We start from the raw sequence: 10,099 nt of genomic DNA, 5'->3' as shown, positions 1-10,099 counted from the left end.
GAACATCCGATATGTGAACATGATTAAATATACAATATACAATATAATAAAATCAAGTCTGAGATAAGCATAAATCATACTTACAATTCTCTAAGATTCGTGTTCGACGATAACAGATCTTTTGGTAAACAGTCTAAGTTGTTGTCACCTAAAAATCTGGAAGAAAATCAATTATCATGATTATTACAAGAACAAGTTTTATTAAAACACTAATACTGAACTTACCAAAGATTACCAATTTCCATTTCCTTGTATTCAATAGTTTAATATATAATTTTCTTTAAACTGGCATTGTTGATGCATTTTTTAAGCTTTCAACTGCATCCTAAAAATATTGAGTGACAATTAAAGTATGATAAGAATGCACAAAGGAAATTTGTGTACACAATGAAATGATGGTAAACCTTCTGAGATGTGGACACACAAGCATATTGAGCAACATTAGTTATATATGTACGTTATTATACAAACAAAACAATCTTTAATACAATAAAGTCTGTGATAAGCATAAATCACAATTACAATTCTTTTAACTTTGTGTTTATTGATAACAGACTATCTGGTAAACTTACTTATATGTTATTGGATACACTTTCTTAAGACAATTGTGTTGCCTTGGATTCCCTAATTTATCTATATATTTTGTGTAATTATATTCATGATTAGTTTATATTTTACCGGAGTTAAATCTGGACTTCACCGTGCAACATTCTATTGTTACCGTAGCCTCGCATCCGTCTTTTGCAAATAAACCTTGCCACGTCACATCACTGGACAAAGGACTGTCGCAGGATGCATTCTTAATCACAATTTGTGGCTAACCACAGCGTGAGTAACTTTTGAAATAGTTTGATTGATGCCTTCAAATTGCGCGTGATACATTTGACTGTGCAACAAAAGTATAATTTATATATTTTTACATTGGAAGTATTTTATTTCTTCATTCTGGACTACGCCGTAGCAGAGCATTGAATTGCTACATCCCGGACTACGCCGCTACTCATACCGGATGAATCATTAACTATAATAATATTATTTAACACATTGTAAAATTGTACTTTGTTTTGAATTTTCAGTTATTTACCATTTTTGGATTGGTGATAGAATAAAAGTCAGCACCTGATTGTTTTATCTTTTAGTAAACCCAATCACCTGGTTTAAACTGACTGGTCGAGCCAGCACAGTAAATAAGCTACAACTTGTCTGTTGTGTATTAAAGAATACTCCACCTTGCGGCAGTGACAACACTTACAACCAGACGTCGGCTGTGCATTCCTGTACACAGTAAATTGACAACAACTTGTCTACACATCTCCTGAACAGGAAATACAACGGAGCATCGTTCGTAGCTGTTACATTGACACTACGCAACACAGCTTGTGTGTCCTAGGCAGCAAACCAACAACGTTGAACAAACATTGCCTACAGTTAGTTGATTTATATCATGGATCCCAGTCAAGCGGAGCAGCAATACGAGGTTCAACCCCCAGAGGGAGATGTCTTTAAAGGACAAATAGAGAACCCGTCTTCTACAACACCTTTAGATGAAAATGCCAAGACTAGGCGAGTACGTGAACTTACCGAAAAGGGACAAGGAGTTTTTTACAGAGAAACGTTACAAGTTCTATTATGACTTAGAGGCCTTATGGTCAGACCTAGAATTGCAGTTATTGGAAACGACCATGCCTTCTAACGACCTCCAGCAATTGCTAACAGCACAAGATAAAATTGTACAAGCCTGTACTATTTATCGCAGGCTCACAGACGAGTACTTGAAATTTCTTAAAAATACAAGAACGGTAGACAGCCTTCAAAACATTGATACATGTAAACTTTCAACAGATATCCGAATGTCTAGCAATTGAAACCTTACACGAGCATCGCCTCACCCTGACAAAGGCTAAATCTACGAAAAAAAAGACATCTAAGAGCAAGAAAACCTCGCACAATGGGAGCTCCAACGTCTCTGACATGTCAAGTCTTGCACGGAGGAAGCGTGCCAAAAAAGAGGCTGCTAAGTCTAAAATTGCCTTTGCCGAAAAACATACCCTGATCCTTAAACAGGAGGCCTTATTAGAAGAACAAGCTCTGTTCACACAAACGGAAGTCAAAGCCGAAATGGAGCAAGAAGCCATCCGAGCAGAACAGGAGGCCGCTCAAAGAAAAGCTCAACTAGAACAGGAGGCCGCTCAAAGAAAAGCTCAACTAGAACAGGAGGCCGCTCAAAGAAACGCTCAACTAGAACAGAAGGCCGCTCAAAGAAAAGCTCAATTAGAACAGGAAGCCGCCCAAAGAAAAGCTCACGAAATACGCAGGAAAGCTCAATTGGAACAAGAGGCTGCGCGTGTAAGCCGGGAAAGAGCTTAACTAAAGGCCAATTTGAACCTTCTAGAAGCACAAAGTGAAGCTGCAGCCGCAGAAGCCGAGGCTCGTATCCTGGAATACGACGGCCGCCAAGCATTTAGCGATCTCTCTGACGAAACAGAAGACCTGCTCCAACGTGTGCAAGACTTTGTTAATAAACATCCTGAACCAACTTCCATTCATGACGTGATAGCCCCTCAACAGAAAAAAACAAACTTCTGTTAAGATTGAGCTAAGTCATGAAGCGCCAGACTTCGTGCCCTCCGTGGCATTGAACCTGCCATCACAGAAACCTGCGGTCTTGTCTACACATGCTAAGTCACCGGACGTTAATGAATTCCCAGATCTGGGAACAATAAAAGGCATAGGAAAACAGGGCGTTTCAGAAGAGATCCCTGTTGCATACCAAAAACAAGGCGTTATAGGAGAGACCCCTGTTGCACACCTGCAACAAATCAATCCTACATCAAAGATAACTAGATTTCTCCTACGTAAGGACCTGCTGTTCTCACGGCTAACAAGCTTTAATGACCGGGCAGAATCCTTCCATACATGGAAAGCCAGCTTTAAAAACGTCATAGACGAATTACATGTTTCGGACTCGGAACAGATAGACCTATTGATTAAGTGGCTAGAGCCAGAATCTGCCAAACATGCCATGAGTATAAGGGCATCAAATGCCAACAACCCAACAAGAGGCCTACAGAGGTTATGGCAGAGACTGGATGAGCGATATGGTGCTCCAGAAATGTTGGAGGCCTGTCTCACAAGTAAACTCGTCAACTTTCCTACCTTTACGAACAAAGACAGTGACTTGTCTGACATTCTATCAGAAATAGAATATCACAAGGAAAATCCCAAGCTGGGATGTTTGCTAGCTTATTTCGACTCTTCGTCCGGGATAAATCCAATTGTGGAAAAACTGCCATATGGACTCCAAGAAAAGTGGATAACAAGGGCTTCAAGATACAGGTCTAAATACGAAGTTACCGTTCCGTCTTTCACAGAATTCCCTGCCTTCATCAGGGAAATTAGCAAAATTAAGAACGATCCTGGGTTCATCTCTGGGTCAAAAGTCACACGAAATGCAAAAGGTGCTGCGCCAAAGTTCACAACTCAGACGTATTCTGAAGTCAACGTCCATAAAATAGAACCTGAACAGCAACCTGGAGACAGCAGTGAACAACAAAGTCTTTGCATTTTGCATCATACAAAGCATCCCTTAAACGAATGTCGAGCGTTCCGAGCCAAACCTATCGAGGATCGCAAAGAACTGTTAAGACAGAACAATGTTTGCTACAAGTGCTGTGAGTTAACCACACACAGGAGTCGTGATTGCAACGCGAGCATCAGTTGTAACGAGTGTGGAAGTCAACGACACACCACCGCACTACACATAACAAGGATGCAACCACTCATCATTTCTCAAGATAATTCGCCTGGAACAATCTACGGCGGGGAGCAGACAGAGTAAGCTGAAACAAAGTTAACCTTTCTAGGTTCGACCTGCACAGAGATCTACAAGGATCATAAGAGTGAGAAATCTTATGCCAAGATATTACCTGTGGATGAGTACCACAAGGACAGGACAGACAAAATTATTCGGATGTACGCCATCATTGACGACCAAAGCAACCGGTCTTTTGCCTCGCCTGAATTCTTCAGACAGTTCCACGTTCTTGAAAAACCGGAAAACTACTCTCTAACATATGCTCCGGCAGAGTAGCTACTTCTGGTAAGAGAGGAAGAGATTTCTTCATAAAATCTGTACAGAGTGACGTACAATTTGATCTGCCTACATTAATCGAATGTGATGATATTCCCAATAATCGGGACAAAATCCCTACTCCTGAAGTAACAATGCATCATCCTCATTTAAAAGAACTCAGAGGAAGCATTCCACCAATAGAGGAAAAGTGCAAAATTCAACTGTTAATTGGAAGAGACCTTATAGAGGCACACCACGTCCTTGAACAACGCCTATGACCATCCAGAACTCCATTTGCCCAAAAGTTGAAACTTGGTTGGGTCATAATTTGAAATACATATGTTGACAAGCAAATTGTTCCACTTGAATTCAACACGAAGATAACTAACGTTTCATTTACGGAACCAGAACAACTTCTTGACTCAGGACCGGAAATATCAGTCAAGGACGAGAATCCAATCGTTAGTCAGGATCACGGCCTAAACTTTAAATCGAATGTCAAGGTTGCAAAAACCCATTCCATAAAAATTCTTCAGTGTACTGGACCTAGTACCAAGTATGGTAGATTCACGAATCTTTCTAAAGGAGAAGCACTTGTGTCAACAGAAGCGAAATTTATGGCTTCAATTGAAAATTCTATGGGTAACGAAACTTTCATTCTGGAATCAACAAGACCTGAAAATCACGGAGAAGAAATAAGTTGCGTTCAGAAACAAAAACATATTCCGAAACAAGGACCAATTGCCAATCTCAATCTGCCTTTGAATAAGCTAGGACTACTCCGAGTAGGAAGTAGTATCGTCATATCTGACTCGAATCTTAATGAAAACGAACCAGTGATCTTATCTGGACATCATTACAAAGTAACACCTTTTGGCAGACATTACTTCGACAAAATCAAAAATCGAGATCGTCATATAACAACTAGATCCGCAGGATTAAACGTTAAGAGGAAACGATTTATTTCGCCAGAGACTCACAAATATGTGACTATAGCAAAGTCAGAAGAGGACTATCTTCGATCGCCGTCTCTCAACGTTGGGAAAAATTGTTCTTACCGTTGCAACAACAACAATGTGAAATGTACACAGATGACTATCATATCGTCGGATACTTCCTTTTAAAGAATGAGAAACTGTGCCGTACCAAGCTTCAATTGGGATTTATATATTCTATATTCATATGTGATTTAATCATTGAATAGTAATATCAGTCTGATATCAGACGGGGGGTGTGTTGCCTTGGATTCCCTAATTTATCTATATATTTTGTGTAATTATATTCACGATTAGTTTACATTTTACCGGAGTTAAATCTGGACTTCACCGTGCAACATTCTATTGTTACCGTAGCCTCGCATCCGTCTTTTGCAAATCGTCACATCACTGGACAAAGGACTGTCGCAGGATGCATTCTTAATCACAATTTGTGGCTAACCACAGCGTGAGTAACTTTTGAAATAGTTTGTTTGATGCCTTCAAATTGCGCGTGATACATTTGACTGTGCAACAAAAGTATAATTTATCTATTTTTACATTGGAAGTATTTCATTTCTTCATTCTGAACTACACCGTGTCGGAGCATTGAATTGCTACATCCCGGACTACGCCGCTACTCATACCGGATGAATCATTAACTTTAATAATATTATTTAACACATTGTAAAATTGTATTTTATTTTGAATTTTTAGTTATTTACCATTTTTGGATTGGTGATAGAATAAAAGTCAGCACCTGATTGTTTTATCTCTTAGAAAATCCAATCACCTGGTTTAAACTGACTGGTCGAGCCAGCCCAACAATCAATCATCTTGATCATGTAAGAACGTACCTAATCCAGACAATAATACTCTAATTACCAAAATGAATTCTAAGATTAATTTTGAAATAATGAATTACATCAAAAGTTAAATAAGCATGTAAGAAGGTAGTGTTTGTAAACAATGGTGATACACTTGTTGAGCTATTGGCACACAAGTATATTCAAGAACGCAGGGTACATATGAACGAGGTTAAAAAAACCAATATAATGTTTAATAAAACTAAGTCTGATACAGGGATTGGCACGATTACTGTCAATTGTAATCGATTAATAATCAATTACACGAAGGATTTTTTAGTAATCGATTACACTGATTTTTTAGTGTAATCGAATCGATTACTTTATGAAAAATAATTACATTTCTTTTCGATTACTGTCAATTACATGCACATTGGAAGATTTGTGGTCAATGTTAACAGACCTTCTGGTAAACTTTTTAACTTGTTATTCAATAAATATCTAATAGTAAATCGATGATCATGAACATTTCTAATTAACCTACTTATATTCAAATTACCAAACATGTCATAAGTCTATCTTCAGTTATTCAATGGATAAAATATATGTGTCATCCACGTGATATTGTTGATGTAATTTTGATTGCCCTAAAATTCAACATTAAATATTGAACGAAATTAAAATAAAAAGATGACAAAACTACTGAGTTCTCGTAACAACATAAACGGTCCCAATTTTTCTGCACCAGATGCGCATTTTTACAATCAATTTCTCTTCAGTGATGCTCTAGGCCAAAATATTTGAAAATCCAAAGCTTATTAAAAGCATGAAGAGCTATAAACCAAAAAGGACAAAAAAGTATAGCCAAAGCTGGGCAAGGAATCAGAGCTTTGCATGAGGGAGATGCATTCCTTGATTTTTAATAATTTCCCAAATCTTGTAACAGCAAATTTTAATAACACGAAATCCGTATTTTCATGCCAGTACCAAAATACTGGCTACTGGGCTGGTGATACCTTTGGGGACTAACAAAAGTATATTAAAGAACATCAAATATGTGGTTATGTGATTAAATATTCAATATAATCCATAATAAGATAAATCTGAGAAGAGCATAAATCATACTTACAATCCTCTAAGATTTGTGTTCGACGATAATAGATATGTTGGTAAACTTTCTAAGTTGTTGTCATCTAAATCTCTGGAAGAAAATCAATTATCATGATTATGTAAGAACAAGTTTAATTAAAACACTGATACTGAACTTACCAAAGATTCCAATTTCGATCTCAGTTTATTCAATAGTTTACTATATTTTTCTTTAAACTTGCACTGTTGATGCATTTTTTAAGCTTTCAACTGCAACCTTAAAATATTGAGTGATGTTTAAACACGACGGGTGCCACATGTGGAGCAGGATTTGCTTACCCTTCCGGAGCACCTGAGATCACCCCCAGTTATTGGTGGGGTTCGTGTTGCTTAGTCTTTATTTTTAAATGTTGAGTTTTGTGTACTGTTGTTTGTCTTTTTCTTTTTAGCCATGGCGTTGTCAGTTTATTTTCGATTTATGAGTTTGAATGTCCCTCTGATATCTTTCGCCCCTCTTTTAAAGTAAGATTAGTATGCACAAAGGAAGTTTGTGTACAAAATGAAATGATGGTAAACCTTCTGAGTTGTTGACAAACAAGATTATTGAGGAACATCAGTTATATATATACATGATTATATAAACAAAACAATCTTTGATAAAATAAAGTCTGTGATAAGCATAACTCACAAGTGCAATTCTTGTAACTTAGTGTTCGATGATAACAGACTATCTGGTAAACTTACCTCTTTGTTATTGAATATAGTTTTGAAGACAATCAATCATCTTGCTTATGTAAATATTTAAACTGCTTGAATTAACAGTTATTATTTACCAGTAGCAGTTATTTTAAACTGCTTAAAATAAATCTGTTTTAAACGGCTCTAAAACTTCTAAAAATTCAAGAAACTGCTATAAAACTGCTAATGAACTGCTTTAAAGGGCAGTTCACTTTGACTTCGGCTGGTATATTGAACAACATCCGATATGTGAACATGATTAAATATAAAATATAATCTATATTAAGATAAGGTCTGGGATAAGCAAAAATCATACTTACAAAGTTTCAAGATTCGTGTTCGACGATAACAGATCTTTCGGTAAACTGACTAAGTTGTTTTTCTCTAAATTTCTGGAAAAAATCGATTATCCTGGTTATGAAAGGACAAGTTTAATTAAAACACTGATACTGAGCTTACCACTGATTTCCAATTTCTATTTCCTTGTATTCAATAGTTCAATTTATATTTTTCTTTAAACTGGCATTGTTGATGCATTTTTTAAGCTTTCAACTGCATCCTTAAAATATTGAGTGACAATAAAAGTATGATTAGAATGCACAATGGAAATTTGTGTACAAAATGAAATGATGGTTAACCTTCTTATTTTTTGACACACAAGAATATTGAGAAACTACGTGATTATATAAACAAAACAATCTTTGATAAAATAAAGTCTGTGATAAGCATAAATCACAAGTGCAATTCTTGTAACTTAGTGTTCGATGATAACAGACTATCTGGTAAACTTACCTCTTTGTTATTGAATATAGTTTTGAAGACAATCAATCATCTTGCTTATGTAAATATTTAAACTGCTTGAATTAACAGTTATTATTTACCAGTAGCAGTTATTTTAAACTGCTTAAAATAAATCTGCTTTAAACGGCTCTAAAACTTCTAAAAATTCAAGAAACTGCTATAAAACTGCTAATGAACTGCTTTAAAGGGCAGTTCACTTTGACTTCGGCTAGTATATTGAACAACATCCGATATGTGAACATGATTAAATATAAAATATAATCTATATTAAGATAAGGTCTGAGATAAGCAAAAATCATACTTACAAAGTTTCAAGATTCGTGTTCGACGATAACAGATCTTTCGGTAAACTGACTAAGTTGTTGTTCTCTAAATTTCTGGAAAAAATCGATTATCCTGATTATGTAAGGACAAGTTTAATTAAAACACTGATACTGAACTTACCACTGATTTCCAATTTCTATCTCCTTGTATTCAATAGTTTATTATATATTTTTTCTTTAAACTGGCATTGTTGTTGGATTTTTTAAGCTTTTTAAGCTTTCAACTGCAACCTTAAAATATTGAGTGACATTTAACGTAAGATTAGAATGCACAAATGAAGTGTGTGTACAAAATAAACCATCTGAAATGTGGACACACAAGCATATTGAGGAACATCAGTTATATGATTATATAAACAAAACAATATAAAATAAAATAAAGTCTGTGATAAGCGTAAATCACAATTACAATTCTTGTAACTTTGTGTTTATTGATAACAGACTATCTGGTAAACTTACTTATATGTTATTGGATACACTTTTTGAAGACAATCAATCTTCTTGATTATGTAAGAACGTACTTAATCAAGACAATAATATTCAAATTACCAAAATGAATTCTGAGATAAATTTTGAAATAATGAATTACATCAAAAGTTAAATAAGCATGTAAGAAGGTAGTGTGTGTAGACAATGATGATCAACCTGCTGAGCTATTGGCACACAAGTATATTAAAGAACACAGGGTACATATGAACGAGTTTAAAAAACCAATATAATATTTAATAAGATTAAGTCTGATACAAGGATGGGCACGATTACTGTCAATTGTAATAGATTAATAATCATTTACGCGAAGGATTTTTTTGTAATTGATTACACTGATTTTTTAGTGTAATCAATTACAATCGATTACTTTATGAAAAGTAATTACATTTCTTTTCGATTACTGTCAATTACATGCTTATTTCTTTTTTTTTTAATAACTAAAGAAGCTTTTTTTTTGAATAACTAAAGAAAGTTTACCACAATTATACTGGTCAAAGAGTTTGTTAGTGAAAATTAAGAACTTTACACAAGAATTGCTTTTAAATGTCCTGTTTGTAACAGTTGTTTAGAACGATAAACCAAATAAATTACAAGTTTTTGGAATATGGGTCAACAAGATAGAGTGGTGATAAAGTTCCTGCATTGACTTCCACCAATGCACCAGTCACATCTTTTTATTATGGGTCATTTGCTTCATATTTTGTACATATTTTATAACATACTGTCTTACTGACTTAAATTTTGTTGTTCGTTTAAACTCTTTATTTGCAATAGCAGATTTTAAGTTTGAATTTTTAGATGATAATT

The 10,099-nt window shown here is 35.3% G+C and overlaps 2 long non-coding RNA genes across 2 annotated transcripts; both read left to right on the top strand.

The window, feature by feature from the left end:
* The first annotated feature begins 756 nt into the window (after positions 1 to 756).
* On the top strand, positions 757 to 1,124 carry LOC127723079 (uncharacterized). Its single transcript, XR_007991847.1, has 2 exons — positions 757 to 828; positions 1,077 to 1,124. It is a non-coding gene; the product is annotated as an uncharacterized LOC127723079 (long non-coding RNA).
* Positions 1,125 to 5,447: 4,323 nt separating this feature from the next.
* LOC127723080 (uncharacterized) lies at positions 5,448 to 5,811 on the top strand. Its single transcript, XR_007991848.1, has 2 exons — positions 5,448 to 5,515; positions 5,764 to 5,811. It is a non-coding gene; the product is annotated as an uncharacterized LOC127723080 (long non-coding RNA).
* The last annotated feature ends 4,288 nt before the right edge of the window (positions 5,812 to 10,099 follow it).

This window comes from Mytilus californianus, unplaced genomic scaffold, assembly GCF_021869535.1.
Source record: "Mytilus californianus isolate M0D057914Y unplaced genomic scaffold, xbMytCali1.0.p SCAF_13, whole genome shotgun sequence".
NCBI classification, from domain to species: Eukaryota; Metazoa; Mollusca; class Bivalvia; order Mytilida; family Mytilidae; genus Mytilus; species Mytilus californianus.
Note: the sequence above shows the minus strand (reverse complement) of the source record. Positions and strands in the feature narration are given on the sequence as shown.